The sequence below is a fragment of the Otolemur garnettii genome, unplaced genomic scaffold, assembly GCF_000181295.1.
Source record: "Otolemur garnettii isolate 467f Iridium unplaced genomic scaffold, OtoGar3 scaffold00070, whole genome shotgun sequence".
Classification (NCBI taxonomy): domain Eukaryota; kingdom Metazoa; phylum Chordata; class Mammalia; order Primates; family Galagidae; genus Otolemur; species Otolemur garnettii.
The window spans coordinates 9,656,839-9,667,126 of NW_003852465.1; the positions used below are offsets into that span (position 1 = coordinate 9,656,839).

Sequence of the window (10,288 nt, forward strand, 5' to 3'; positions counted from 1 at the left end):
CGGGCACCTGTGGTCCCAGCTACTTGGGAGGCTGAGGCAGGAGACTTGCTTGAGCCCAGGAGTTGGAGGTTGCTGTGAGCTGTGATGCTGCAGCACTCTACCCAGGGGGACAGCTTGAGGCTCTGTCTCAAAAAAAAAATGAAAAAGAAAACATTTTCACTCAGATCAGGAACGAGGCAAGGATGCCCACTGTCTTCACTGCTATTCAACATAGTAATGGAAGTCTTAGCCATTACAGTAAGGCAAGAGTAGGTGGTCAAGGGTATCCAAATAGGGTCAGAGGAGATCATACTCTCACTCTTTGCTGATGATATGATCCTATACCTGGAAAACCCCAGGGACTCAACTTCAAAACTGTTAGAAGTGATCAAGGAATACAGCACCATCTCAGGATACAAAATCAGTACTTACAAGTCAGTAGCTTTTATATACGCCAACAATAGTCAAGCTGAAAGAACAATCAAGGACTCTATTCCTTTTACAGTAGTACCAAAGAAGATGAAATATCTGGGAATTTACCTAACAAAGGACGGGATAGATCTCTATAAGGAGCACTATGAAACTCTGAGAAAAGAAATAGTTGAAGATGTTAACAAATGGAAAAATATACCAAGCTCATGGCTGGGAAGAATCAACATTGTTAAAATGTCCGTACGACCCAAAGCAATCTACAGATTTAACGCGATCCCTATTAAAGCCCCATTGTCATGCTGTAAAGAAGTTGAAAAAATAGTACTTCATTTTATATGGAATCAGAAAAAAACCTCGAATAGCAAATACATTACTCAGAAATAAGAACAAATCAGGAGGTATCACATTACTAAACTTCAGGCTATACCATAAATCTATAGTGATCAAAACAGCATGGTACTGGTACAAAAACAGAGCAGTAGATGTATGGAACAGAATAGAGAACCAAGAGATGAACCCAGCTACTTACTGCCATTTGATCTTTGACAAGCCTATCAAAAATATTAAGTGAGTTGGGTGGAGTCTTCAGACAGCTGGTGCACCAGTCCCCGAACATCCTCCTGCTCCAATCCTGGTTTGTGGTCTGGTCACCAGCAACCTAAATCTCAAACCTGGGGAGTGCCTCAGAGTATGGGGTGAGGTGGCCCCTGATGCCAAGAGCTTTGTGCTGAACCTGAGCAAAGACAGCAACAACCTGTGCCTGCATTTCAACCCCCGCTTTGATGCCCATGGGGATGCCAATACTATCAGCAAGGACAGCAGGGCCTGGGGGGCTTAGCAGCAGGAGGTTGCCTTTCCCTTCTAGCCTGGAAGTGTCATGGAGGTATGCATCAGTTTTGACCAAGCAGACCTGACTGTCAGGCTGCTAGATGGTTACACGTTCAAGTTCCCTAACCCCTTCAACCTGGAGCCCATAAACTACATGGCAGCTGATGGTGACTTTAAGATCAAGTGTGTGGCCTTTGATTGAAGTCAGCTGGCCTGTGACCCCCAATAAAGGCAGCTGCCTCTGCTCTTCCTCGGGGTGGGGGGAAGAGAAATATTCAGTGGGGGAAGGACTCCCTATTTAACAAATGGTGCTGGGTGAACTGGCTGGCAACCTGTAGAAGACTGAAACTGGACCTCCGTCTTTCACCATTAACAAAAATTGATTCTCACTGGATAAAAGATTTAAACTTAAGATATGAAACTATGAAAATACTAGAAGAAAGTGCAGGGAAAACACTTGAAGAAATTAGCCTGGGAAAAATACTGTTTATGAGGATGACATTCACCCACCCACCAGGCGATTGAAGCAACACCAAAAATACATTACTGGGATCTGATCAAACTAAAGAGCTTTAGCACAGCCAAGAGCACAGTAAGTAAAGCAAACAGACAACTTTCAGAATGGGAGAAGATTTTTGCAGGTTATGCTTCTGACAAAAGTCTGATAACTAGAATCTACAGAGAACTCAAACTAAACAAGAAGAAAAGAATAAATAACCCCATTTCTATGTGGGCAAGGGACTTGTACAGAAACTTCTTTGATGAAGACAGGCGCATGGCCTACAAACACATGAAAAAATGCTTGTCATCCGTAGTCATCAGAGCAATGCAAATCAGAACCACTTTGAGATATCATCTAACTCTAGTAAGATTAGCCCACATCACAAAATCCCAAAACTACAGATGTTGGCGTGAATGTGGAGAGAAGGGAACACTTAACGCTGTTGGTAGGAATGCAAGCTAATATGACCTTTTTGGAAAGAAGTTTGGAGAACACTCAAGGAGCTAAAAATAGACATATCATTCCATCCTGCAATTCCTCTACTCGGTGTATACCCAGATGATCAAAAATCATTTTACAACAAAGACATTTGCACCAGAATATTTATTGCAGCCCCATTCATAATAGCCAAGACATGGAAACAGCCCAAGTGCCCATTGACCCATGAATGTATTAACAAATTGTGGTATATGTATACCATGGAATACTATGCAGCCATAAAAAGATGGAGACTTCACATCTTTTATGTTTATCTGGATGAAGCTGGAACATACTCTTTTTAGTAAAGTATTTCAAGAGTGGGAAAAAAAAGTATCCATTGTACTCAATACTACTATGAAATCAGTTTATAACCACTTATACAATCATACAAATGGCAAAACATAACTATAGTCCTAAAAGTAGAAGGGAAGAGAAGAGAGAGAGAAGAGAGGGAGGGAGGATCTGGGAGGAGGGAGGGTACTTGGGGGGACCTCACCTAACGTGCATGATGCAATGGTACATTTCAAAACTATTAAGAAATGAGTATAATTGTGACAGATGTGTTACTTAGTTCAATGTAAGCATTTCAGATTGTATATCGAAGCAGTACTCTGAACTCCATAAATGGATCAATGTACAAAGTTATGATTTAATAAAAAATAATTTTAAAAAAGTGGAAAAAAGAACAAAGAAAAAAATTGGGAAAAGGAGCAAAAAATGAAAGAAACACTCACACTGTATATACATATCTCAATGTATTGCCTAGACACCAGGTGGTGTTGTGGTGTTAAGAGACAGAGAACACATGCTGGGTTTTTATGTGAAAAATGAGGGCCAGAAGCCACTCTCTAATTGCAGAGGATGAGTCTTGTCTTCCTGACTTAGTTGCCTTCCATCAGAGCCTGGTGTCAGCATTCAGTCGCTTTTGGATTGAGATCCTAATGTCTCCCCAGATTGCTTAGGACACATGTCAAACAGTGCCCTCTGATAATAATGCGGCCTTCACTGGGGCATGAGGGATACTCAACTCACCCCAAGGATGGATGCCTGAGCTCAGTAGGCATACTAGAGCCAGCCAGCCATACACTAGGATCCTGTGGACTGTTTCTCCCACATGGCCTTTCCACATGGCAGTGCTCAGCTAGTAGCCAAGCAGATAGGAGATCTACCCCACCCTGTATTCAGTCCTGAACACTAGATGCTGTTCGAGTCTACTCACTCATTTCAGCCTTCCAAGGCAGCTCCAAGGAGCTGTTTAGCCCCAAATCAAAAAACTGCATGATGGACCTTTCCTGTCCCCAGTCCTCTGCAAGTGGGCTGGCAGGTTGGCCCCTACCCATTCCCAAGCACTTCTATGCTGGTTTTCCTCAGCTTCAGACCTCTCTGGCTTCTGTAGTCCACCACTGCTTCACTGCGCCCCTAGAACCTGGGAACCCACCTGGTTGTTTTTCTTGGGTTTTTTTGGTTATATCCCCTCAGCCAGAGGTGGGTGGAGTTTTCTTTCTCCTTCCTGGCTGTAAGTGACTGGAAAGGAGATGTTTCTAGTCCATCATCTTGCTCTGACCTGTGCTTTAATTATCTTTCAAGAAGAAACATGGCAGTCTCTAGCAGATGCACTCTGGTTTCATTGGCTTGCTAGTGCCTGAGCTAACTGCTGAGCATAGTACCTAGAATGCAAAAAGGTCAGTCTTTTTTTATTTTTTGATACAGAGTCTTACTATGTTGCCCTCAGTAGAGTGCTATGGCCTCACAGCTCACCGCAACCTCAAACTCCTGGGCTTAATCAATTCTTTTGCCTCAGCTTCCCAAGTAGCTGGACTACAGGTGCCCGCCACAATGCCCGCCTATTTTTTTGTTGGAGTTGTCATTGTTGTTTGGCAGGCCCAGGCAGGGTTCCAACCTGCCAGCCTTGGTATATGTGTCTGACGCCCTAACTACTGAGCTATGGGCCCGAGCCAAGAAGGTCAGTCTTACTGGCTTGAGTCATTACATGGTGGGGTTCAGGGCTGTCAGAGTAGCTGGAAAGTGAAGAAGAAAATCTGGCTCAACAGAAGAAATGTCCTCCCAGGAAATGAAAAGTGATACTCCAGAGCAGCCACACATGAAGCCTGACATATGCCGGCATCCTGTGCTCCTGGGTGCAGTGTTAGAGGCTTGGGGGTGGGGGAATGGGAGAGCTCTTTTCATATTTCTTTATATAGCTAATGAGAATGATATTTATTGGTAAACTGATGATATTGTGATGCCTTTTTTATAACCAGAACTCTAAAAATGAGAAAAGAAATGTTTTGTTTGGAACTTTATCATTTTCTTTTCTTTGTTTTTTATTTTTATTTTTATTTTTGAGACAGGGTCTTACTTGTGTCTCTCCCTTCGTAGAGTGCTGTGGCGTCATAGCTCACAGAAACCTCTAACTCTTGGGCTTAAGCAATTCTCTTGCCTCAGTTTCCCAAGTAGCTGTCATGACAGGTGCTCCGTAATGTCTGGCTATTTTTTTTTTTTTTTTGTAGTTGTCATTGTTTGGCAGGCCTGGGCCAGGCTCGAATCCCGCCAGCCCTAGTTGTATGTGGCCAGTGCCCTAACGGCTGAGCTACAGGCACCAAGACTCTTGCTTTGTTAAGTGGGCTCAAGCTAGGTTCAAACTTGCTACCCTGGTACCCACACAGGGCCAGTGCTCTAACCACTGAGTTACAGGTACCCAGCCTTCATTTTCTTGTTCTCAGTTATTTTGTAGGTATAGTGAGCTAGCCTTTCCTAATTATTATCGACATTTCTTGAACCTGTTGATTGGGATTTGAATTGGAATAAGTATTATTTAGATTCAAGTGAGGAGCTGGGCGTGGTGGCTCACTTCTGTAATCCTAGCGTTCTGGAAGGCTGAGGTGGGTAGATTACCCTGAGCTCAGAGATTCGAGACCAGCCTGAGCCGAGTGAGAGCCTGTCTCTACAAAAACAAGCCAGGCCTGTAGTCTTAGCTACTTGGGAGGCTGAAGCAAGAGAATCACTTCAACTCAAGAGTTGGAGGTTGCTGTGACCTATGATGCCATGACACTCTACCGAGGGCCACAAAGTAAAACTCTGTCTCATAAAATAAATACGTACATACATAAAAGAAAAAAAAGAAAGTTAAAAAAAAAACTTCAAACTAAGACAATTGAAAGCAGAATTTGAAAAAATAGATTCAAATGAGGGCTTTGATTTAATTTATGGAGGAGGAATCTTTTGTAAAAGAGTACGTATTGGCTGGCACCATCACTCATGCCTGTAATCCTAGCACTCTGGGAGGCTGAGGTGGGTGGATTGCTTGAGCTCAGGAGTTTGAGAACCTCCTAAGCAAGAGTGAGACCCCATCTCTGCTAAAAATGGAAAAACTAGCCAGGTGTTGTGATGGGTGCTTATAGTCCCAACTACTGGAGGCTAAAGCAAGAGGATTGCTGGAGCTTAGGTGTTTGTGGTTGCTGTGAGCTTTGGCACCACCACACTCTACCCAGGATGACAGAGTAAGAATCTGCCTCAAAAAAAAAAAAAAAAAAGAAAAAGGAAAAAAGATGTTTATGCTGTTCCAATGTCAAAATATAAAAAGGTAGACTAAAAAGTTCTTCTTAAACCTTAGTTTTCTATCTGTTCAATTTACATTCTCCAATAGATTGTCAGTGCTACACTTTTTTTATTTATCCTTCCAGACACAATTTATGTATATGCAAGGCAGTATATATACATTCTTCTCTCTCATCATATTCACTTAACAATAATTTTACTGCATCAGTATATAGAGAACTTCTCAAAAACATTTAAATATCTCATTGCCTAGATGAATCATTATTTATTAAACCAATGTCCTTTTAATGGATAATTAAGTTGTTTCGAATATTTTGTTCTTACAAATAATGTTTCATTGGGTAACTTTGAACACACTATCCTCTGCTTTCCTTCCTCCCTCAACTCCCTATTCTGGCTTCCATGGGTAATCATAAGTATTTCTTCTGGTATTCTCCATATTTCTGAATAACATGATTATAATGATTTTTAAAAATCTTTCACTTTTAGACATTCTCATTATGGGAGATTGTTTTTCTTATTATTTTCTACTCTTCTCACGCATTCTCCCTTTTTCCTCAGTTGTTCTCTTTATAAATAGATTTTGTAATACTGTATATTTTAAATTTAGAATTACTAACTACAGGTACCTTTGGGTATAGCCCAGTCAATCCTTTGTTAGTTTGTCAGATCCATATAATGCCTGCCAATATTAAAGTTCACATACCCTAAGGTTTGAAAATCATACCTTCTATATAGAGTACTTTAGACTATTCCAGTTTCTTAATTGCACATCATCTAAATTTAGTAAAGTTGCCATTTCAAAGCTCTAATAATACCTATAATTATGATCTATTTCCAGTAACCCATAATCTTGGTAAAGTTCCCATTTCTTTGTAAGGAAACTTGTATAATCTATGATTAGAATATTTCATTTTTGTGGAACATGTCCTTCATTGCAGTTAATATCAGGCAGTGTTTATTGACTGATTGTCAATGTTAGACACTGTTTTAAGGACTACATCATACATATATCTGTATGACCTCATTAAAACCATATATCAATCTTGTGAGGAAGACGCTAACATTATTTGCATTTTACAGATAAAGAAACTGAGAAGTGGAGAAGGTAAGTATTTTGCTTAAAGTCATTCAGCCATGAATGACTGAGCCGGAAGTGATGGAGCCAGAATGGAATCTCAGGCAGTGTGGCTCCAGAGCCTTCACTTACCCACTCGGCTATGTGGCATCTATAATAACAATATACTCAATCTCAGCAGAGGGTGTGGTTTGGTTTGATATTCTGCTAATTGTGATGACTTTATACCAACCACCTATGTTTAACATTTATCATCTTTTTATTTTTTCCAAGTTACTGTATTCCTGAAAATTTTGAAAATAATTTTGAAAATTCCAATACTGGTAAGAAAATAATGTACAATTTGCCATCTTAACCATTTTAAAATATATAGTTCATTAGTTTAAGTAGATTCACATTGTTAGATAACACATGTCCAGGATTTTTTTATCTTTACAAAACTGAAATTCTGGGCCGGGTGGTAGCTCAGGCCTGTAACCTCAGTGCCAAGGCAGGAAGATCACCTGAGGTTGGAAATTTGAGACCAGCCTGGGCAACATAGTGAGACTCCATCTCTACAAAAAAAATATTAGCGAGGTGTGGTGGTGCACTTCTGTAGTCCTAGCTGCTTTGGGAGGGTAAAGTGGAAGGATCACTTGGGCCTGGGAGTTTCAGGTTACAATGAGTTATGACTGGGCCACTGTATGCTAACCTGGTCCACAGAACCAGACACTGTCTCAAAAAATAAAAATAAAAAAACCTCAAACCCCCCCCCCGAAATTCTGAATCCAATAAATAGCAATGTCTCATTTCCGTCTCTCTGCACAACCCTTGACAACTTCATTCTACTTTCTTTTTCTATGAATTTGACTATTTAGATATTTCATGTAAGTGGAATCATGCAGTAACTTTTTATAACTGGCTCTTTTGCTTAACTTAATGTCCTCTCATGGTTCATGTTGTAGCATGTGACAAGATTTCCTTCTTTTTTGAGGCTGAGTGACTTTACATTATATGTATATACCACATTTTGTTTATTCTTCCCTTGATGGACACTTGGGTTCCTGTTGCCTCTTGGCTATTATAAATATTGCTACTGTGAACACAAGTTTGCAAATATCTCTTTGATATCTTGCCTTCGGTTCTTTTGAATATATACCCAGAGGTGAGATTCCTGGATCATATATTAGTTCTATTTTTAATTTTCTGAGGAGCCTCTATTATGTTCTCCATAACAGCTATACCATTTTATTTTCCCACTAGTAGTATACAAACTTTCTAATTTCTCTATATTTTTACCAACACTTATTTTGGTTTTTGGTATTTTGGGAGGAGGGGAGTTGGTAGCAGTCATTCTGGAGGGTGTGAGGTGATATCTTGTTGTTTTAGTTGTTAAGGGCACATAAGCACTGTATCATTGTGGTTTTGATTTGCATTTCTCTAATGAGGAGTGAAACAGTATCTATTCATAGGCCTGTTCGCCATTAGTGCATATTCTCTGGAGAAATGTCTGTTCAACTTCTTTGCCCATTTTAAAATTGGATTATTTGTGTTTTGTTTTTGTTGAGTTGTAGGTGTTCTTTATGTATTCTACATATTAAGTCTTTATCAGGTATATATGATAATGCCTGTATTTTCTCCTATTCCATAGGTTGTCTTTTTACTCTGTTACTTTTTTTACTTTGTTGATTGCACAGTTTTTAAGTTTGATGGAGTCTCACTTACATATTTTTTCATGTGCTTTTGCTGTTATATAAAGAAATAATTGGCTCGGCGCCTGTGGCTCAAGCGGCTAAGGCACCAGCCACATACACCTAAAGTGGCGGGTTAAAATCCCCAGCCCGGGCCCACCAAACAACAATGATGGCTGCAACCAAAAAATGGCCAGGCATTGTGGTGGGCGCCTGTAGTCCCAGCTACTTGGGAGGCTGAGGCAGGAGACTCGCTTGAGCCCAGGAGTTGGAGGTTGCTGTGAGTGTGATGCCATGGCACTCTACCCAGAGGACAGAGTAGTCTGTCCCTAGCTTGAGGGTCTGTCTCAAAAAAAGAAATAATTGCCAGATTATTTTGTCCTTCAATTTTTCCCTGATGTTTTTCTTCTAGGCGTTTTATAGTTTTAGGTCTTACATTTGGGTCTTTAATTCATTTTTAGATACTTTTGTATATGGTGTAAAGTAAGGGTCCAGCTTCCTGCTTTTGCTTGTGGATATCCAGTTTTCCTAACATTTTTTGGGAAACTCCTTTCCCCAGTGGTCTTGGTACTCTTATTGAAGATCTTTTGACCGTTTATGTAAGGGGTTATTTCTTGGCTCTCTGTTCTGTTCCACTAGTGTAGAGGTCTGTCTTTATGGCAAAACCACGTTGTCTTGATTATTATAGCTTTGTAATATGTTTTGAAATCAGGAAGTGTAAGACCTCCAACTTTGTTCTTTTTGTAGATTGTTTTGGCTTTTTTGAGTCTGTTACTGAAATTAAAAAATATATGCATAACATAGTTATTTTACCAGTTGCATATTGATGCCATATCACAGGCATTAAACATGGTCAACATATTGTTGTTTAACCATTACTACCCCCAATTTTTTCCCCAACAAAAACTTTGTACCCATCAAACAATAACTCTTCCTACCTGCGACCCCTGGTAACCTCTATTCTGCTTTTCGTTTCTCTTTCTCATATCTTTCTAATCTGTGTCTCCATTCTGATAAATATAAAAACTGTATGCTTGGCTGGGTGCAGTGACTCATGCCTGTAATCCTAGCACTCTGGGAGGCCGAGGTGGATGGATGACTTGAGCTTACGAGTTCGAGACCAGTCTAAGCAAAAAGTGAAACCCCATCTGTACTAAAAATAGAAAAACTGAGGCAAGAGGATTACTTGAGCCCAAGTTGGAGGTTGCTGTGAGCTATGATTCCATGACATTCTACCCAGGGTAACAGCTTGAGACTCGGTCTCAAAAAACAAACAAACAAAAACCTTATACTCATTTTTGTTGTGGTTTGAAATGAAAAATAATTATGAAGATTAACAATAAGTCAAAGTAATAGATTCTAAAACAATATATGTCTATTTTTTTCCTTTCCTTAAGAGTAATAGATTTTAAAATGATATACGTCTGGTTTTCTCCTTTCTCTAAGAGTGAGTCATTGAGTTGTGCCCTAGTTTATACTAGGGGTGTGGACTGTGACCATAGACTTCTTTAGAGCAAAACTAATTTGAATATGGAATCTGGTTCATTAGTTTTCTTAGCTTTAAACTGTAGCTCCCTGAAGTAACTTATCCCAGATTGACCATTTTGAATTTTGTCTTATTATTTATTTATTTATTTTTATTTTTTTGAGACCGCGCCTCAAACTGTCGCCCTGAGTAGAGTGCTATGGCATCACAGCTCACAGCAACCTCCAACTCCTGGGCTCAAGCGAGTCTCCTGCCTCAGCCTCCCAAGTAGCTGG

At 40.1% G+C, this 10,288-nt stretch overlaps 1 protein-coding gene and 1 pseudogene across 1 annotated transcript in view; both read left to right on the plus strand.

The window, feature by feature from the left end:
* Positions 1–1,506, plus strand: part of LOC100965005 — a 6,952-nt pseudogene extending 5,446 nt beyond the window's left edge.
* SPATS2 (spermatogenesis associated serine rich 2) overlaps positions 1–10,288 on the plus strand; it is a 128,961-nt gene that overhangs the window by 37,155 nt on the left and 81,518 nt on the right. The gene's annotated exons all lie outside the window — the stretch shown is intronic.